The sequence below is a fragment of the Ptychodera flava genome, chromosome 11 (assembly GCF_041260155.1).
Source record: "Ptychodera flava strain L36383 chromosome 11, AS_Pfla_20210202, whole genome shotgun sequence".
NCBI classification, from domain to species: Eukaryota; Metazoa; Hemichordata; class Enteropneusta; family Ptychoderidae; genus Ptychodera; species Ptychodera flava.
Window position 1 is genome coordinate 38,696,213 of NC_091938.1, and position 22,266 is coordinate 38,718,478.

At 36.3% G+C, this 22,266-nt stretch overlaps 1 protein-coding gene across 1 annotated transcript in view; it reads left to right on the forward strand.

Moving 5' to 3' along the window:
* The window catches only part of LOC139144229 (cyclin-dependent kinase 14-like), a 143,554-nt gene that overhangs the window by 114,370 nt on the left and 6,918 nt on the right, over positions 1-22,266 (forward strand). The window lies entirely within an intron of this gene.

Sequence of the window (22,266 nt, forward strand, 5' to 3'; positions counted from 1 at the left end):
TTTTCTTCTTCTCATGTCATCAGAAGTTGAATTCCAGAATTCTTCCATCAGAGTAGAGGGTGCCACTTGATCACAACCTTTGGGAAAAGTCTCAATGGAACTCATGGCCGATAATACACATTTCAATTTTCCATGTTACTGAAAAAGAACTCTCCCCATTGAGTGTCAAAGCCCGGCACAAGGACAGTTTTGTTATTTTTAAATCAGGCGGCAGTTAACACTTCATTACCAAGCTAAACAGAAAGTGTGGATGGTGGAAGCTGTTAGGTTATTATGGTCTTTGTTACTGCGCAGATAAGGTGTTAGTGTTTGTGAATCAAATGTTTATTTTGTAGTATTTGAAGGTGTTTGTGAAAAAATAAACAGAGATTTTGTTAAGAGTTTAATTAATTTTATTTAATTTGTCCCTCAGCTTATTTTTCCCACATTTTAATCGTGGAGCCATTCTTTTGTGGATTTCTTTTACATTCAAAGATTTATTGCAGAATATTCTGTTTCACAAAGATACATGTGAATATCCACACACTGAGTTCAGTGTTTCACACACTAACAAAGTTTGACAGAACGCTTCATCGACAACCTTTCCACAGTTTTGCTATGACACCCCCAAACTTAGCTTTTGGGGCATCATATCAAAACTTCAGATAGTTTGCAGACAACAGAATGTGTTATTGAGTTGGGGACAATGAATGTTTGATCTCTGAAGCTTGCAAAATGCAAGAAGATCTGTGAGAACAAGTTTCTCTCATGACAGGCAATTTGTTACAGTATGAATTCGTCTTTGTACCAGTGCAAGATTTACTACACGGTACAGAAAAGTTTTTGTGAAATGCAATGAGCCTTTTAAGCTCAGATAAGCTCAGAAATATTGTCAAGATATGTGGCAAAACAATTAAAAACATACAAAGCTAAAGGAAGACCATTTCCAATCAATTAACAATTGAAATTAGACGAGTCATTGAAGGAGAGAATATGTCAGTGAAGATAAATGATATGAAAATGAGAAGTAAGTACTTCACTGTTCAGCTTGAAAGTGAAATTTACAAGATACATGAAATTTCTTATTTGTATGTCCATCCAAATGTTTTTTGCTTTTTGCATGATTTGAAGTGTGTAGTATGGGAGTAGATAGTTCATAAGACAGCAATTTAATCTTGACATTTTAAATATGAAATGTTATACCTCTTAAATTCATCAGATTCATATCAGTAGATCAACAATGTCTTACATTCACTGAATCTTGATATTTTCAAGCAAATATAGAAGACATTTGTTGTGTTTATCAATTTTGATGGGAACTTTGTTCATGGCATGTTCCAGTCTAGTGGTTCAATGAAAGAGAAAGAGCAAATTGTTTGGAGTCTGGCAGTGCAAAAGTGCACAGAGGTCATAGGTGCAAAGGTCAACACAGAGAGGTCACATGAGTATTAGCTTTCCAGTATCAATCCATGCGGTGTTGTCATCTTTCATACATCAGACTTCCCCAACAAATAAATAAAATCAAATCTCATTATTTCATCTATTACTGCATAGAAAGTAGAAGACCATGATTACTCAAAGTCATTATGTCTGTAAATAGATTTTTATATGTTGAACAAGAGAAAAAGAACACTACCCAAACATCATCATTGAAGATTCGGTGAATATGAAATACAGTATTGGCGAGGAGTTTATAATCAATTTGAAAATATTTACACAGAGAGTCTATTAAAAAGATCAGCAAAACAAGATTAAAATTATAAAAATATACAGAACCTTTAATACATTTGCCACAATATGGAACAAAATCTAATATTTAAATGAGTATTTATGATATAAAAATGCCAAAACATCAATATTAAAATTTCTGATATCAATGTAAAATGTTTGTTATGACAGATGTGTTTGAGTTAGCAAAAATATGTTCATTATGAGGTAGGCAAGGCACAAATTGATGTTTGCTGTTTGTATAGAGTTCATGAGTTACTAAACCCACATAGAACAGCTTTATTTATCAATATTTTGGGTAACAGTTGAATCTGAAGTTACATATTAATGATCAGAAAATGTGAATATGAGGAAATACCTGTTTATTTAATAGCGCTACTGTAATACAAAGCAGGCATTCATAATTACTATCAGTTTAGAATGACATTTATGACCTTTGATACAGAGGTCATGATAAGGTCATGTCATATTTTGCATCACATACAGTCTCCACGCTTGAACAGCATGGAATCCACAGACCAATCAATGAACCCGGATAATAATTTTTTACAAGTGTTTGGATTTTCTCATCTATTAAGAAGATATCGTTGCAACCATCAAGCTGACCGTAAATTTTACATGAGTCTATTACTGCAGAGGTTAATTTTGTTGACATATATCTGTTTTTCAATGTTTAACAATTACTCACTTGGTGGCTATTAGACCAGTGGTAAAATTCTCTGGGGATTGCCTCATGTATTTTTAATGCCCAGGGTTATGCTATACTGGTTTTCATTGAGTTTAATTCACATCTGTGGGTTTTTCACTGTCAATGGGGGCTTACCTCACTGACTTGTTAAAATTTCTTAGATCAATATTTATGAAAAAGAAACCACTATTTCAAGAATGAAAGAAACTCCACCTATACTGAGACATGATGGTTGAAAACAGATTTCTAAATGAAGTGAAAAGTATCAATTTGTGAGCAGAATTTGTTGAGGGTTGTTAGCAAAATCAAATGTTAGTTTTATTCAAAGGTTAATAGCAATCTGGATGGCTCATACTGCCTTTGAGGGTGATTATATTAAAGACTTCCTTCATCATGGGAGTGTATTCCAACAATCAGTGGCTGATAGTCAGTTGTAGGTAAGACAGAATGACATACAACACTGCTCTGGGCTGATTTCCTGATTTATACACTCCACTATGAACCATACTGTTGTAGTTTCAGAGTAAACTCAGTATGTATACAACGCTTTGTAATGTGACACACTGGAAAACCTTCCCACAATGCATCATTTTCTGAATAAGCCATTTCTTTAGAAGTGTGAGACTGAAGGAGTTGAAAGTAAAATAAACGATACCGTCACATGCATGAATGTGTGAAAATGTCACCACTTGTCACAAACCTTTGCCATCCAACATGCCACCATTAAATTTCATATACCACCAGGGAAATGTTGAAATTGTTTCACGGAATAAATGTAATGAAAGGTTGGTGTCTGCGGCTTCTTCTAACGCTGTGTGCAGCTGATGTTGTCATTGAGTCAGTGAAGAGAGGACAAGCTCACTGCACACAATTAATACAGAATTAACGATGTTTCTTTTTCACAATAATAATTGTGATAGGCTGGAGAACATTAGAGGGAAATAAATTACAATATCTACCAAAGTAGAACAATAAATTCCCATGTCGCCTTCTAAGGCAGGTGGTAAATAACAATTTATGTGACTGGAGAATTGTAATCGCAAGACACATTCCATCACACTTAACTTTATGGATCGCTAATTAGACAATGTATGGTCAGCCAAGAGCGTGATCAAATATGACAATTTGAAATATTGCAGATGCCTTTAGATCAATTCAAATTTACACACATCTTTTCATGAAACAATTCAACCATTAAGTCAAATGTTTATCGTGAAAAAGAAGATATCCTCCATGAATAGTCATTGAAAAAACTGTTAAATATTGACAGAAATGTAGCTCTAGGCTTTGGCAATTTTTCCAGTGAAATTTACAAATTACAGAGTAGCAGTTTGACTAAAAATAGGCTAAAAATAAGTCTAATGTTAATTTTCTTGTAGGACCAGATGTCTATGAAATCTATAACACCTCTCTTTTCTCTCTGTCTTTATATATATATATATATATATATATATATATATATATATATATATATATATATATATATATATATATATATATATATATATATATATATATATATATATATATATATCATGACATGTACATTAATCACACTGCCAGGATACAACTGAAAATCATAAAAGCATTCTTCATCAATAAACTACCTTACTCTTTCCATGATTCTGATCAGTCAAAAGTTCTCCACATTTCAAACAATCACACTTGTAGAGGCCTTCTTTATTTTCTGTGTTGAAATCACCAAATGTTAACCATGATCCCCTTGACTTCGCAGCCAATCAAGCCTCAGAATGGGACAGCCAATAATATACTGCCTACTCCATCAGCAATGACAGTATCTTGTGTCCCCTTCAATGTTTCGTTTCCTCGTGTGCTGTTTATTAAAGAGTTTCCATGGTGTGATTCATAGCAGTTGATGAGCTCCAATATACAGTGTAAATTGCCCACCGCTGACTTCCATATATCACTGTCACCTCTATTCATTATATCATCCCAATAATTGTCCGGTCTCTGTGCAACAGTAGTGCACACATCAACTTTCTCTCTCTCTCTTGAGTTCACAGAATGAACAAGAACATTTCTTGTAGCCACCCATACTCACAGAAAATTCAAATTTTATTCTCAGAATTTTCCAGCTGTCATCCTGAAATTTTCCACCCTACATTTTAATTTGAAACATTTTCCATGAAAATTTCCTGAATTTTCCTGCTGAATATGTAGCCCATACTATGTTAACATTTAGCTTTCCAAATATTTCATTATATTTCTCTTACTATTTGTATCTTGAGTCAAAAATGAGAAAAAAAAATCATTTTCAAGTAACCATTGTGAATACAAGCATTTGACAGTATTTAATACAGTGAAAAACTTCAAATGAGATATCTTGAAAATTTGTTGATAGCAGTGGATTTTTAATGTATAGAAATAATTTCATTGTGCAGAATTAGAAATTTATTTTTCGTATATTTGGTACAAGTATCTTGAAAGAGGGTGTGAGGGCAAGGTGTTTAAGCCTAAGGTAGATATGGCATCTACGTGTATGTTTGAGGAAAGTATGTGATGATAACAACAAACAAACATAATTGACTGCTAGTAAATAATACAGAAATGCCAATGTGACCTCTCTGTGTTCATGATGAAGATTTCCTAGTGCCCTCGTAGGTTTGTGATCGTAGGTCATCAATTCTGACTGAAAAATAAGAGAAGAAAAATTCCACTGATACATAATTTAAATGCCACTGTTATTCTGGAAATTATTTATATTCCATTTTATGGCATCTGTAATCAGAGACAATGTTTAACTGAGGATTGAAAATGAAACATTCATAAATCTAGTGATGTAATTATTGTCAATGAGAGAGCAGTCTGTATTGGCTATAGGGTGAAAAAAAACAGAACGATGCTTGTGGAATGTGCAGCGGTGAGGGTTTAAATGCAGTGTTCCTGTAGCTAGCTGTGAGCAAACTATTTACTCTCTGTACAGATTTCCAACAATGCAGTTTTGTCTTTGCAACATGACTTGGTGAAAACCTTTGTCTGCTGAAATAAATTGACAATTTGTCAGAGTACCAGGTGGAATCAAAGATTTAGAAATGTTCAGGAAATATGTTATGCTGTATGAAATATTGCACAATGCATGAATATTTCATGAGGTATTAATCATGATATAATAATAAAGGATCTCACAGCTGTATCATAAACACATCCATCTCATGATTTCAGAAAGGAAGACTGGATAGAGCTGCATGGAATTTACACTGACAGATTCAGTATTGTATGGATAAGATGGCGGAGCCACCCATAGCCATGAATGGGTGATCTACTAACTCCAACCCTTACCTTAGGGTCAGAGATGGCGGTGCCACCCATAGCCATGAATGGGTGATCTACTAACTCCAACCCTTACCTTAGGGTCAGAGATGGCGGTGCCACCCATACAAGACTGAATCTTTTCGTCTAAATTGAACTTAGAGTTTTCAGAGTACTGATATCTGTCAAAGTTATCAAACTTCACCATTAAAGGACCAGTAACACTGTTGATGATTTTTCATTATTTTCATATTGTATGCCAAGTGCAAGTTCTTATTCTACTTCCAGAAGAATGTTGAGATACCAATAAACTTGTCAACATGGTGTCTATATGTGTAAAATTGTTATCATTTACATTTGAATTCTAGTCCGGGCCAGAATTCGATTGTCAACAATAACAATATAGTTTACACATATACAGGCCCGAGTTGACAATGTGAATACTGTACATCTCAAGAATTGCTTTGCGGAGTAGAACAAGAAATTATGGTTGACATTTTGTAATAGATAAAAAAATAGTGACAAAAATCATCAGAAGTTTGCATTACTGGCCCTTTAAGGACCATTTAGTTTTCTTTCAATGTAGTTGTTTTTCTGCTTTATGTTTGCCATTAATCTGTGTAATCATATCAAATTTTGTACCAGTTCTGAAATCACAATTTGAAAGCAGAGAGCAGAAATTCATGTTTTGCCATTGTTTTGTTTCTTCTGCAATCTTAGAGAAAGTTTGGATTGGCTAAATTCTATGTGATTGGTGTGCCCGGAGTGATACATTCATAACAAAATTACAGTAGACTTGTACAGTCCTCTCAAAGCAAAGTTGCGGGTCAGAATTTTATGGAGTTTACCGAAATTTGTACACTTATGCCAGTCTATGGCTTTGTCAGTACATTGTTTGTATTGGTCTTCAGCATTTCCCATCATTCCTAGCTGATCCACATGCTTGTCACAACCCTGCTGTATCACAGCTGTTTGCATGTATATACACAAAACCATGGCTTTGTTGACTTGTTTGTGTAAAGTCCATGGTAAGATAACATGGGGAGACCTTCCAAATACATGTATGAGGTTGGAAATAAATTAGAGGAAGGTTGGAGGTTGAAACAATTTGGCAATAAATCAGGACAAATAGCGGACACTAATGGGGTTTTAATACTTATGGGAAAAGGGAGTGTGAGAGTTATCCAAATGAGCAGATGAGGTAAAGCCAACCTTTTATGAATGACAATAGACCCATAGAAAACAATGCATTGGTTTCAAATTGCCTTTCGTAAAATAGAGTGTAGATTTTCCAGTTTTGAACAAGGCAAGGAAGGAGGGGATTTCCGGGGACATGGTCATGCATAATAGAATGACCATGTCAAGGTTGTGTGGTTTGAATCAATCTGATGTGTGCTTCTCTGAGTGACTGAATTTTGAATGACTGTGTGGGTCCTTGGAGTTGTAACAGAAGTCTAGGGATTTGTTTGATTGTGTCTGCTAAATATTTCACCAAGCATCACTCATTTTGAAGGAATATTTATGATTTTTCATTCCATTGCCAGCTGTATGTGTCACAGTTTACAATACCTTTTCAGCTCAAGCTGTTATGGTATTGTTTCATTCAAACTATGAAACCAGAGAGTGTCTGGCGTTGACAGTGTGTCAAAAACAGTTGAATATAACTTAGCCTGCTTTTCTGCGAATTTCATCGCTGTCCTTGAAATTGTATCCCATGCACTGCAAACCATTGGTCAGCTATTCCCAGTTGGTATCATTGATGAATATCTGGGGCCATTGAAGCCCCATAGAGGGAGGTTTTAAATCACAAATACAGTAAAATATGTTACGAAAGAGTGAGAAACAGAGAAATAGAAACAAAAAAGTGAGAATGAGGATTGATGGTGTATGTGTGTTTATGTTTTACATTTATATTTTCCTCCATGTTCTTGATGTTGACTTTGCCAGCTTGTTTCAATCCGTAGTCATAGTTACCTACTACTGTTTCCTATTCAGAAGTTGTAAGTGGTTTGGAATCAAGCATTTATGACAAAACTGTAGTCCTAGTCAAATTTGGCAATTGAATAATAAACCTTTATGAGCAGATTAAAGTGATACATTGAATCTAAGATAGACTTTCTTTTCAAACAAAAATGTAGGGAATGAATTCCAATGAAAGCAAATGATGGCACTGTTATTCCTGAAAAGCATATTATTGATCTGTTGAAGTGAATCGTGCATGCTTCCTGTAACACTGCCATGTACAGTGGTCTGATTGTATACCTCTGTAGACAGCTCATAGTAGATGTCTGTATTGAAAAGGTGATTGGGAGTTCAGTGTGGAGGCGTGTTCTTTCGTATCAATTTTCACAGCCCGTTTTTAGCATAATGTGCACAAGAGTATGAAAGTGTTTTCCTTTTTTTGAAGATGTGTCAAAACTCTCTACCTATTTTGTAAAACAAGTAACATACAGCATTGACATGACAAAATGTTTGCCACAAAGTTGACTATGGCAAGATGATATAACCATTAAGATGCAGGGGTTGATTTCAGGTCACTGATGACAGCTAGAGATAACACTCAGACCATCAATTGTCTGTAGTGACATCATCCCCTTTTATCAGTTGTTAAGCTTGTCTTGATTATGCATATGTCAATAAGGGCTAATTTTTTATGTGTTTTTTTCCAATCTTAAGTACTGTACTTTGTCACAGAAAATGAAGTCAAATGAAGTATAAAATCAACAATATTACCACAGCCCACGGTTAGAGTGCCTGATGGCATTATTTGCGTATCACTCGTCCCAAATCCTCCGGGCGAGGATATCGTCTGATGTAACATTTGTTGGAAGTTTTATCACCTGTTTGGTAATACAAATTTTAATTTTTTTTCAATAGCCATAAGTATATTTTTGACAGTCATATATCTACATTGGAGTGCAATGTGCATGCAAAGCCTTGCAAATTTGCTGTAGCTAGGAAAATTGAAACGCACAAATTACTTAATTATCACATTAATTTTGGGTTTAGAACAGCCAATCACAAATCACTGGTACAAATAAAAAATAAAGTGCAAAATAATTTCATTGCCATTTGGTTTTATATGAAAATAATTCAGTTTTTGAAAGAAAATAATTGTCAATTGATGTTGCTTTTCTTGAAGAAAAGGACACTTTTTCAGGTTTGGAAAGGACAGAATTCATATTTTGTACTGTGTGCAAAGAATACACCATCCTTGCTGTGTTTTGACCTGCATGTGTGCCTTGTGTAATCTTGAAATCTTGTCTCTTCCACGTTGATTTTATGCAATATACAACGGTAGGAATGATTGACCCAGTGCTAAGGTTCAGTATTAAACACAAGTTAAATCATTTTGGTAATATTTCTTCAATGCCGAACACAACAGCATCAGTATATAAAGAGGAACCCACCAATATTGGCTGCTGCCCTCCGTGAAAACTCTCCCCTTGGAGAAAAGAATCTTTTTTTTTTAATTTCACAAAATCATATGAAGTCTGTTGGCTATATCTATCATTCAGAAAATGGCTGAATGATGTAATTTTTAACACAAACATATCTCAGCTTTTAAAGCAAAAGGAAGACAAGAAAGATGTTTGAATCATGAAATTTGTAGAGTTCTGTTGTGGAAGCACTCTGTAACCCCTTTTAGCAAAGTAATTTGTATGATAGCCCACTAGCTGTGAAGTCTCCTGACCTAGTCACCCCTCAGCTCCTTATGGTATAACCCATCTCACTATAGAAAACAAATCAGAAAAAAAATGAATTACTACACATGGTTTCTTGGGGGTGTTGCTTGAACTTGTAAGACAAATTATATTCATTAGGTTTGAAAATAAAGAGGTCATATTACACCTGCCTGCCTATTTATCTCTCTCCAGATTGGAATGAAAATTAAAGCATAATGCCTAACAGTCATATTGTGAAATTTGTCAAAAATTATGCACATCAATCACGGAAAACGTAGAACAAAATAGTTTTGCAGCTCCTGGTGTATGGTATGTTGTGGTTTTGATGTGGTTCAAATGTTTTCACAACAGCCGTTTCACCTTGATAAAAATTAATAGTTGTGTTGTTTCTACGTGCAGCGCGGCACATATGCCGTGATAAATCGTCTCATGAAATTTGTCATTTATTGAGACAGAAGTAGCCGACACACAAATGTTAAAGCCCACTCAATAAGCCGGTCTTAAATTCTGTTGTGTGGGCATTTTTGTGTTGTAGTGGATGTTTGTATGTACAACATTGCTATAAATGACTTTGCAAAGGGACACTGTTTTTAGCTTCTCACAGCGCTCACAACTGATTCTTTAACGACTAAATTTGAGACAGTTTCTCTCTTTCAGAAAGTGGACTACTGTAATTAAATTTTACCATTTCCTGCTTCTTATATTAATGTGAGAGATTTAATAGTATATTCAAATGTTGTATCCGAGTAGAGAATTTAAATATTTAAGAATTCTAGTATTGAAGTCTAGTACAGCCATGAAATTCTACTGTAATGTTTTTATCACAATGATATCTCTTCTGTTAAGTCATACTATGTTTTATGTGGTAATAGCTTCTCTATTTTTAGCTTTTCTGAATTTCTCACAAAATGCAGGATTGTCTCTAACAAATTGTAATAAGGAACATTGGTCATTACATCATAATGAAAAATCTGACACAAACTTGACTGAGTGTAATGTTTAGTTCAAAAGTCTGACTGAGAGAAATCAAGTTCAATGCGTTGTGACAACTTGGTTTTCTCATCAAATTGCTAGTCTAGAATCGTTCCAATAGTTGAGCCACGGCCATCTCGTACATTTAATTGATCCAATAACCTCCACAGACAGGGCCAACAGCTTGAAATCAGAGCAATTTATCAGGTAACCACTCATTGGTGTTTTCACAGCACACAGTATACAGCCTAGGTGGATTTAGTAGACAATATCGGAGATAAAGGCTGTTATATAGCTGTTAATCACAGAAATCACTTTTGACAGGGCATGGCTAGTAACTGCAGTCAGACCCCTGATTGGAACAGAGTCGGTGTTATCGGCCTTGGTAACCATGTGGTTGACCTCAAACATATTTGTCTGATGTTATGTTGATGCTTGTCTGATGCAGTCACCTCAGCCTTATAACATGGCTTTCCCATTAGGAGGGTGTGTTGTGGTGGCCCCACATTGTCTGATGATGTTGAGAACAGACAGACATGAAACAGAAATGTTTCTGCTTTGCAGTATGTGTCAGTGAGTCACGATGCCTGTTGGAATTTAAGCGTATCTCTTCTGTGCCATTATTTGAGTATATTTTATGTCTGTATGATAATCATATGTGTGTTTAATAAGGTTACAAAGCTGAGATAGTCTGTTACTACATACTGTCCTACCACTCCTCATGTTACAGTTTCCCAGAATGCAATAGTAGCGCGCAATTTGTCAAACATTCCCTCGTTAAGCATATGTACTGTCTTTTTAACATGTATTCTACCATCCTGGGTATCACTTTGAAACAATTTGGACATTCATGGCAAAATGGGAAATAAAACTTTGAAAGATGCTTGTAAGCAAACAGTGTAAGGAAGTCTGATCATGTGGTCAGGGTACACAGTCAACATTGTAATAACAGCACCAGCAGAAGCTTGAATAATCTAATATGGTTGTGTTTAAAGTTTCCTATGTATGGTTGTTGCATTTCACCGTATCAGAAACAATGATGTAATACCATGCATCTATCCTCCCCACAGCCTATCTGTCAAATACCCTGAGTTATGTGTAGATTTGTGGGTACATATAGATATGAAATCTCTTCAATTCTTGTCACATACTTAGTTCTCTGAAACTGCTTTGTGTTTTATTTCTCTTATCTATTTTGAATGTAATTAAGTGTGAAGATTATTTGTTAAAAAATGAAAAAATGTCAGATAGTCTGACTTTTCAAAATTATTCACCCAACCTTCCACTTTGGTTACTTGTTCTAATCTGATGTGCTGCAATCAGTGCAGTGAAATAAAGCAAGTATTGAAGGAAGGACATTGTAACACAATTTAATAGCGTCTAGGGTCAGTTGGTTAAGCTTATCACTGGGAACAAACAAGGTACCAATAGTGCAGCCATCTACTTAATCTGGTTAATAGCTGTGCGTTATGTGTTTGATCCAGAAATAGCCCGCATCAACAGAAGCCCCATTGATAGAAAATTGTTTTTTTAAAAAAACGTTTTACACAATATTGAAAGAGAAGTAATATCCAAGATAAAGACAATGGTATAGCTGTTAGTCAAAAAAGTCATTTATGACAGGGCATTGCTAGTTACTCAAGTCCACTGACCCAGAAGTAGTACATACCAATAGAAGCATTTTGATAGAAGCATTTTTTTTACAAGAACATTTTACATAAGGTCAAAGTGTATTATTGATTTCTGTGTATGTATTTACTCACAATGTGCTACTTATTATATCTGTGAAATGCTGATAATGTGTTGGCAATTAAATCCTGCCTGTCTTGCTGAAAACTTCAGTATCTCAAGATCTCGCTGTCTTTACCATTTTTGGAAGAGGTTTTTGCTTGTGTACCTGATGTGTACAGGAAATCAGGGGTGAGGGTCAACTGATTGTAACACATTTGTTGAAAGAAACTTATCAGCCAGAACTTTTATTGTACCAACTGAATGCATGGTTGCACCCAAAAATAGAAAATGCATGAAATCAAGATAAAGGTTGTATCTGGAAACCTTTTTTTTATAAATATTGAAGGCTGTGTCAAGTCAGTCATGTTTGTGCTCACCTACTTTGTATTGTCAATTAACAAGTTGGTGATACTCCTGCAGAGTTTTTATCTCAATACAGTAGGACATCTGTCTTTCAGTTTTCCTTTTTTCCTGCTAGATTCTACCATAGACTATGCCCCCCTCCTTGTGGAAGGACTGAATTCTTGGAATAATCAGGGAACAAAGAGCACACAAACTTGGCTAGCTGATATTGTCATCCAGATCAGTAATTAAAAGACCACCTTGACTTAGAATTTGATAAAGATACTTAGAGTGCACAATGGAAACAAGAGGGAAGTGGTGGTTTACAACAACAAACTCTTAATAAAAGTCATTATAATAATCTGGTTTAAACGCCTGTAATTACCTTCCCTTTATTTCCTTTTGTCATCTCTTCCTGTTGCTGGTATTTAATAAGATTTAGTCTGTTGTTGGTGAGAATGCACATCCTCATTGTATTGACTGATCCCACTCTTACACATCCAAAGTGTTAATTGACGTATATTATAAGCAGATAGTGTGGGGTATCATAAGTGGACATTTTAACTTCCCCACAATGCAGGTGTTTACTACATTTTAAACCGGATGGTGGAAAAGTACACACTGTTTTGGCTCCTGATTAACTTTGTAAATGCCGAAAATTCTGTAAAAAGGGTTATTCATCAAGGAAGTGAACTTTGATGAGACCTTGAAGAAATTCCTGACAGGTTCATCAGTCATTTTTTGCATTGCAGATACCGATTTGCATCCATCCATCATTTCATATGTCAGTTTGATGGATGGGAAAACTTGTCAGATAATTCCATCTCAATAATCAAGAAATATATTCATCCATCTATCCAGGCTGCAACATTTCAACTGTCAAGTGGTTTCATTTTTTGTGAAATATTTTTTCATTACGACACACTGTCTTTGCACTGTGTCTCTCCTCAGTATTTCTTGCTGGCAGAAAAATATCTTTTTTGATAATCAGGAAGTGGACAGCATCTATGATGTCAAAGTTTATGTTTGTCAGGATATGAAACTGATAAAAATTTATCATAAACACCTGCTGTGGTAATTTTTGAGGAATTTTTATCTTATGAGCTGCCAAAAATCTGAAAACTCCATCCTCTGTCTTAAGGCAGTTTGCACCTTGAAAGTGAAAGACTTAAACTTTTGCTCAAACTTTCCTCGATTAAACTCTCAACCATTCTTCCACCAAATCAAGAATAAAAGTCAGGGGTCACTGTGCACCATGCAAAATTTTGAACTAGAGAAACAAATAAGCTAACTTTTACCGATATTTCTAAATTCAAAATGGCCGCCATCCCTTTGTTATGGGGAAAATGAAATTTTGATTTTTGAAAAACTAAGACGGTGAAAATTTTTCTTACTCAAGGACATGATAGATCAGACAAGAATTGAAAAAATTTGAGTCTGAATATTTGTCCCCGAGGCGCACTCTACCCTAAACATATTCACTTTCCCCCACTCTGTAAAGCAACAGATTATTCACTGCAAATACTTGTACAATTTAGTCAACACAGGAGACATGTCTTAGCAGGACCTCACACAATGTTTCTGATAGTGAGTTTGAACAGAACAAGAATATATCTAACATCATGTTTTGACCCCAGTGTGACCTCTGATGATGCTCTCTCTCCATTGTAGAAATTCTTCAACTCACCTGGGAGTTGTTGTGGGGCCAAAGATAGACCCTTGAGAAAAATGAGCAAATGATATCTTAGGACTCAGAAATCAAAGCACGGTCAACATTTGACAAAGTATTCTAATGAACAGATGAGCTTACCAATTCACAACTAGGTGTGTGTATTGGTTTTTTTCAACTACAGTTAAATTTCTGCCATATTTTCTGAGATTTTTTGCCATCAGTATTAAACTTTGATGATAGTCTATGCTTTTTAGTTTTATAAAAGCCTATGAGATACTGTAACTTGTGAGAGCTATAATTATTTATTTGAATGTTATTTTGCAATTTTCACAGATGGATGAATCAACTAAAATCAGGGAGAAAATATTCAACAAGTATTGATTATATTGTTTAATTGCAAATCAGTGAGTGGAAGTGCAAATCAGTGAAGTGATCTGAACATATCGTAATAAAATTCAGTAAAAAATGACACATTTAGAGAGTCATTCATTGATCTGTGAATATGCCTTGTGTCAATATTCCCAGCCATTGCTGATTACAGCATGTCATATGATTCCACACATATTTTAGTCTGTCAAGGAATGTCAAATAAACACTTCTGCCATAATTTCAGAAAATTTTCTTGATATATTAATTACAATTTTTCTCCAGTGAAATGTAAATTGGGGTCTAGTGTGTTAGTTCATCAATCTTACGGCATTTCTTTATCTTTAGAAAGTTGATCATCTTGCATGGTATTTACATCTAGTGACAATAACAAGCCCAAATTATGAATAGTTTGTTATGTAGGTCATGTCCCCCACACTCATCATGACCTGAGTTCAATTAGTCTAGAACATTCTCAAGGTCACTGCCCTTGATGACCTCACAACCTTGAATTCAATTAGTCATGTTTGGAATGTTCTGGAAAGTGGATTAGTTGTGTAAGGGAGATAATTTTAGAACAGTAATTAGCATGTCAATAAAAGTTCTAGATTGTTCTTATATGCCTTTATAAAAGGGACGTGCACAGCTTCCAGTCAGACTTTTGGGATCGTGTCTCTTGTGTGTTACTAAACTCCAGCAGTAGTCATTCTCAAGACTTTTCAAGACCTTCACTGCCAACGCTGGATTTATACTGTGGACTTTGTGCAGCTTCAAGCCTGCAAGGACTGTTCATTCATCCAACTGACTGTTACAACTCTGAGACTGGAGCTTTGCCGTCCCTGCTGAGATAAGTAGTCTGTACACTTTTAAAGCTTGTACTCTGTCCCTAACTTAGCAATTAGTTTTGTTTTCGTAATAATTTTGTTTAAACGGAAACTGCTGAGTTCACCCTTTTGTTCGTTTTCTCTGCACGTAACAAATTGGGGGCTCGTCCGGGATACGAATATTTTGAGCCGTTTGACAACATTTTGCCTACCTTTTCAAAACTACTTTACACTGTGAACTCAGCGAAATTTAATCATGGCGGAATTCAAGCCAGACGAATTTATGGATGACCTTGATCAGGACACATTTAATTCCCTCAGAAAAGACAACCTCATAGCACTGGCAAATTTCCTTAAAGTAGATGTCAAAAGATCTATGCGCAAGCGGCAAATACAGTTCAAGATTGCAAAACATTTAGTTAATTCTGGCCATTTTGAGGAGTCTGCCTTAAAAGATTATGAGCCTGAGTCCTCCTTCGAACTCAAAAAATTAGAATTAGAAATACAGGCAGATTTGGAGCTTAAGAAATTGGAATTAGAAAAGGAAATGAAAGAAAAAGAATTGCAAATGGAAGAAAGACAGAAAGAAAAGGAAAGGCAGGAAAGATTAGAAATGGAAGAAAGACAGAGAGAAAAAGAATTGCGATTAGAAGAACAGCGATTACAGGTAGAAATAAAACGTTTAGAGCTTGGACAGTCAGGAAAATTCTTCCCTTCAGACAAGTTTGACATCACTAAGCATTTCAGGTTAGTTCCCCCTTTCCAAGAAAAGGATGTTGACAAATATTTTCTCCATTTTGAGAAAATTGCTCAGAGTCTGAATTGGCCTAAGGAGTCCTGGTCTATGCTTTTGCAGAGTGCTTTGGTGGGTAAAGCCAGAGAAATTTACATTCAGTTGTCAGTAGAGCAGGCTTCAAATTATGATTCTGTGAAGGAATTAATTCTCAAGGGCTATGAGTTGGTGCCTGAAGCTTACCGTCAGAAATTTAGGGATTGTGAGAAGGTGAAGGATCAAACTTATGTTGAATTTGCTCGAACAAAAGAACAACTGTTTGATCGTTGGTGTTCTTCTGAAAAGGTCAGTCAGAATTATGACAAATTACGACAACTTGTTTTGATTGAGGAATTTAAAAGGTGCATCCGGAGTGACATCAAGACGTTTATCAATGAACAAAAGGCAGATACATTGGAGGTTGCTGCACGTTTGGCTGATGATTATTCATTGACCCACAAATCTTCATTTCTCAGCAAACCATCCCAGTCCTTTTCATACAGAAACAATGCAGGTAAATTTAACTCCTCCTTTTCATCCAAGAATTTTTCAAAGGATAGTAGGAAATCAAATGACAACAGTTCACAGAGTTCAAGTAACACTCCAACATCATCAGATCCCAAGGTCTCAATCTCCTTCTGACAAACAGTTTGGTACACTTTCTTGTAATTATTGCAAGAAAGACGGCCATTTAATATCAGAGTGTTTCAAGTTGAAAAGAAAACGTGAAGGTCAAAGTGGTCAAGTGGATCTAAGCCCACCGGCTTTATTTCTTCATCAACTCAATTAGAGTCTAATAATGTGTGCTAACACATTTTCTGAGGTTAAACCCCTCTTATCCCCAATTAATGAGGTCAAGGTCAATTCTTCTCAAGATAGCATTATGGGTATTTTCGAACCATTTATTCATAATGGTTTTATATCACTTTCTAGTGATTTTTCTTCCGCTACCCCTGTCAAAATTTTAAGAGATACCGGGGCTTCCCAGTCTCTTTTGTTGGCAGATACCCTGCCGTTTTCTGAAAAGTCATTTTCAGGTTCTAAAGTTCTTATTAAGGGTGTAGATTGCAATGACTTTATTCCTGTTCCTCTCCATAATGTCTATTTGTCTTCGGACTTTATTTCTGGACCTGTGGCTTTAGGTATTAGGCCTTTTTTGCCTTTTGAAGGGATTCACCTTCTTCTTGGAAACGACCTTGCTGGGGACAAGGTCATTACTAATCCACTTGTGACTGATAATCCTAGTTTAGATCAGGATCCAGAGCCAATTGAACAAGAGATACCCGATTATTTCCTTCGTGTGCAATTACTCGAGCCATGTCAAAGAAAACTTCCGAGAATCAAAATACTCTCAAAAATAATGTCACTGATGTTGACTTAAATGACACCTTTCTCAGTCAGGTGTTTGACACGGATCATTCCGTTATCCCTCGTGGATTTGAAACTTCCAGTAAAACTTCTGCTGACCAAAGTCAGACATTTTCTAGATCAAATCTCATTGCAGAACAACACAAAGACTCAGATATTTTGTCTTTGTTTGACAGGGTAGATGATGAAGGTAAAACTTCAGATAGCTCTGTTTCCTATTATACAAAATCTGGTATTCTCATGCGTAAATGGAGACCTCCAGACGTTTTGGTTGATGACGATTGGGCTATAAAACATCAAATTGTGGTTCCAAAGCCCTATCGTGCTGAAATATTGCGCCTGGCCCATGAAACGCCCTGGGCTGGTCATTTGGGAGTAAGGAAAACTTATCATAAAATTCTCAGTCACTTTTATTGGCCTAATCTCAGGCAGGATGTAGCACATTTCTGTAAAACTTGTCACACATGTCAAATGGTAGGAAAGCCGAATCAGACCATTCCAAAGGCCCCTTTACAGCCAATTCCTGCATTTCAAGAACCATTTAGTAGGATTCTAATAGACTGTGTTGGGCCCCTACCAAAAACAAGATCAGGAAATGAGTACATGCTGACAATAATGTGTACATCAACTCGGTTCCCCGAAGCCATACCACTGAGAAATATAAAGACAAAGACTATAGTGAGAGCTTTAGTCAAATTTTTCACTTTATTCGGCCTCCCTAAATGTGTCCAGTCCGATCAAGGCTCCAACTTTATGTCTGGTATTTTTCAACAAGTAATGGATCAGCTAGGCATTAAACAGTATAGGTCATCCGCCTATCATCCAGAAAGTCAGGGTGCTCTTGAGCGATTTCATCAAACTTTGAAAAACATGTTAGGACCTACTGTTTTGACACAGAGAAGCAGTGGGATGAAGGAATTCATTTTTTGCTCTTGCTGTTAGAGAGTCAATTCAGGAGTCTCTTGGTTTTAGCCCATTTGAGCTTGTATTTGGACATACAGTCCGTGGCCCACTTAAGCTCGTTAAAGAGAAATTCCTATCAGACGATGATGATTGTCTGAATATTTTGCAATATGTGTCAGATTTTCGTACAAAAACTCTCTAAAGCATGTGAATTAGCCAGAGAAAATCTTGAGTCATGTCAGCAGTCAATGAAAACCAAATATGATAAAAACACCTCCAAACGGAAGTTTGAACCAGGTCAAAAAGTTCTTGTTCTACTTCCGGTTCCTGGCAAACCACTCCATGCTCGTTACTTTGGGCCATACCTAATTGATAAGAATTGAGTGATTTAAATTACATCATAATAACACCTGACAGGCGAAAACAAAAACAGCTATGTCACATAAATATGCTTAAGCCATATTTGGATAGGGATAATCCTACTAAAACAAAGCCTGTCAGTGCAGTCAGTTCAAACCATTATGAAGATAGTGATACTGAAACTGACTTGAGTGAAAATACTCTAAACTCAAAGCTGGGCTCGGTCAAGCTTCAGAACTCAGAAATCCTGGAGAAGCTGGAGTCTACAAAGTTGGCACACCTCCAGCCAGAACAACAACAACAGGTGAAAGAACTGCTCCATGAATATAAACACCTGTTTCAAGATGTTCCAACGAGGACAAACGTCATCTACCACGACGTTGATGTTGGGGACAGTAAGCCTGTAAAACAACATCCATACAGACTGAATCCAACAAAAGCAAAAATCTCCAGGAAGAAGTCAAATACCTGCTGGACAATGACTTTATTGAACCCAGTAAAAGTAACTGGAGTTCGCCGTGCATACTTGTTCCCAAATCAGATCACAGTTATCGTATGTGCACAGACTTTAGGAAGGTCAACACTTTAACAAAGACAGACACTTTCCCAATCCCGAGGATTGATGACTGCGTCGACCGAGTGGGAAAAGCCAAGTATGTGACGAAATTTGACCTACTGAAGGGATTTTGGCAAGTCCCTCTGACGGCTCGTGCTCGTGAAATATCCGCCTTTGTTACACCAGACGGATTGTTCCAGTACAAGGTGATGCCATTCGGAATGAAGAACTCTCCGGCAACGTTCCAACGGATGATCAACGACGTCATATCCGGGCTAGACGGGTGTGCAGCCTACGTTGACGACGTCGTCCTGTATAGTGACACCTGGGAGGAACACATCAAGCTCATGCGGAAGTTCTTTGAGAGACTGAGTAAAGCAATGTTGACTGTCAACCTTGCCAAATCTGAGTTTGGTTGGGCGAGGGTAACTTACCTCAGACATACTGTGGGACAGGGTGAGGTAAAACCTGTTGATGCCAAAATCAGTGCCATTTCAAGTTTTCCCATACCAAACTGCAAACGACAACTGATGCGCTTTCTTGGTATGGCTGGTTACTACAGAAAATTCTGTCCAAATTTCTCCACAATTACTGAGCCTTTGACTAACTTACTTAAAAAGAAAGTAAAGTTTGTTTGGTCAGAGCAATGCCAACAGGCATTTGATACACTTAAAGCCATACTGCAAAGTGCTCCAGTGTTGTCTGCACCAGATTTCACTTTGCCATTCAAATTAGCTGTGGACGCTAGTGATACGGCTGCTGGTGCTGTTTTATTGCAAGAGGATAGTGATGGTGTAGATCATCCTGTTTGCTATTTTTCACGCAAATTTAACAAATCCCAGAGAAACTACTCTACAATTGAAAAAGAGTGTTTATCTTTGATATTAGCTTTACAGCATTTTGAAGTTTATGTTACTTCTTCAAATCAGCCAATAGTGGTTTATATTGATCACAACCCTCTTGTTTTTCTGCAGAAATTTAAAGGCAAAAATCAGAGATTGCTAAGATGGAGTTTAATGTTACAGGAGTTTAATCTTGACATTAGACATATCAAAGGCAGAGACAATTTAATTGCAGACTGTCTCTCTCGTATTTAGAGTTTATTGTTGTTCACTTTCAAGAAGTTTTACTTTAGAGTAAGAAAAAAAATTGAGTACTTGAATCTTTTTCAAGATTACATTTGCAAAAGAAAGATTTTTCTTTGAAAAATTTTCTTTTTTTGAAGAGGGGGTGTGTTATGTAGGTCATGTCCCCCACACTCATCATGACCTGAGTTCAATTAGTCTAGAACATTCTCAAGGTCACTGCCCTTGATGACCTCACAACCTTGAATTCAATTAGTCATGTTTGGAATGTTCTGGAAAGTTGATTAGTTGTATAAGGGAGATAATTTTAGAACAGTAATTAGCATGTCAATAAAAGTTCTAGATTGTTCTTATATGCCTTTATAAAAGGGACGTGCACAGCTTCCAGTCAGACTTTTGGGATCGTGTCTCTTGTGTGTTACTAAACTCCAGCAGTAGTCATTCTCAAGACTTTTCAAGACCTTCACTGCCAACGCTGGATTTATACTGTGGACTTTGTGCAGCTTCAAGCCTGCAAGGACTGTTCATTCATCCAACTGACTGTTACAACTCTGAGACTGGAGCTTTGCCGTCCCTGCTGAGATAAGTAGTCTGTACACTTTAAAGCTTGTACTCTATCCCTGACTTAGCAATTAGTTTTATTTCGTAATAAATTTTGTTTAAACGTTAACTGCTGAGTTCACCCTTTTGTTCGTTTTCTCTGCACGTAACAAGTTTCTTTCTAGATTTGTTAAAAAAAACACTTACTACATTAAACACATTTATGTGCACAGTATGATGTATCATATGATAGCACTGACCGTTTTGTGACTTGTGTGAAACCATAGCATTTCATTCATGTGTACAGTCTTAAAAGTATTAAGGTTGAAACTTTCCATGACAGTTGTTTTCATTGAATGGGAAATGTATCTGTGGTTGATATCACTGCTTGGCATCAACTACCTCACTAGTAAGCCACTCAGAGTCTTCCAATGCTAGTTGGCTACATCAAAAACATGACTGGTATGTTTCACATGGAGAGTACCGCTGGTTTTCGTTTCATATCATTGACAGAGACTTCCAAATCCAACTGAGCATTTCAAGTATCAGCTAGTATCAAATAAGCTGTAATGACATCAAATGTCTTTTAAAACATTTTTGCACGGCAAAATCTGGTCTTACTCAATTCCAGAGAAATTTGAGACGCCATCAGCAGTACATTGGCTGTGTAGAGTTGATGTGATGTGAAAATTTATTGAGTGGACAAAGTGCCTGACAAGTTCTGACAACGTATTACTCTGTTATTATTACCCAATTCAAGACATGATGTCATATATAAAATGGATGCGTGTGCTGATAAGTACAGATTTATTGGCTGGGATTTGTGGTTCATAAAAGAGCTATTGTAAGTGGGTGGATGTTGCCATCGTGCACGTGGATTTTGTCTGATACTGATTGCATGTGAAGGCGGTTTGTATATATAGTGATTAACTAAAATGAAATATTAGGAATGAAGTTTTTATAGGATGGTTTAATTTGTTTTGGTGTGTGTGAAAAACGTGGAGTGGCTTGATCGATTCTTTTTGCCAAGCAAGTGATCAGATTAGAGATTCATGGTAGATACATGAGGAGTGTCTAGAATGGACTGACAGTTTAGTCAATCATCACATCTGATGATCAGAGACAAATGGATAATTTACTTCCCTTCGCTTTGTCTCTTCTGAGCTGTCGGCTTTGGTCATCTGTGAGGTCAAAAGGGTGGCTGGGTGGTTGGTTTACAATTTTCTATCACTGAGAAACTCTGGCTTGTACCTTTGAGTGACTTTAGTGTCAGCGGTAACTCTACAGTTTTTGGCACTTAGGAAAGTTGACAACATTTAGACGTAACAAGCAACAGTCTATCTGACTTTAGCAGGACAGTGGTTGTATTATATAATAATTATAAAATAATTTCATTAATATTGTTCAGTAAAGCAAATGCGTTT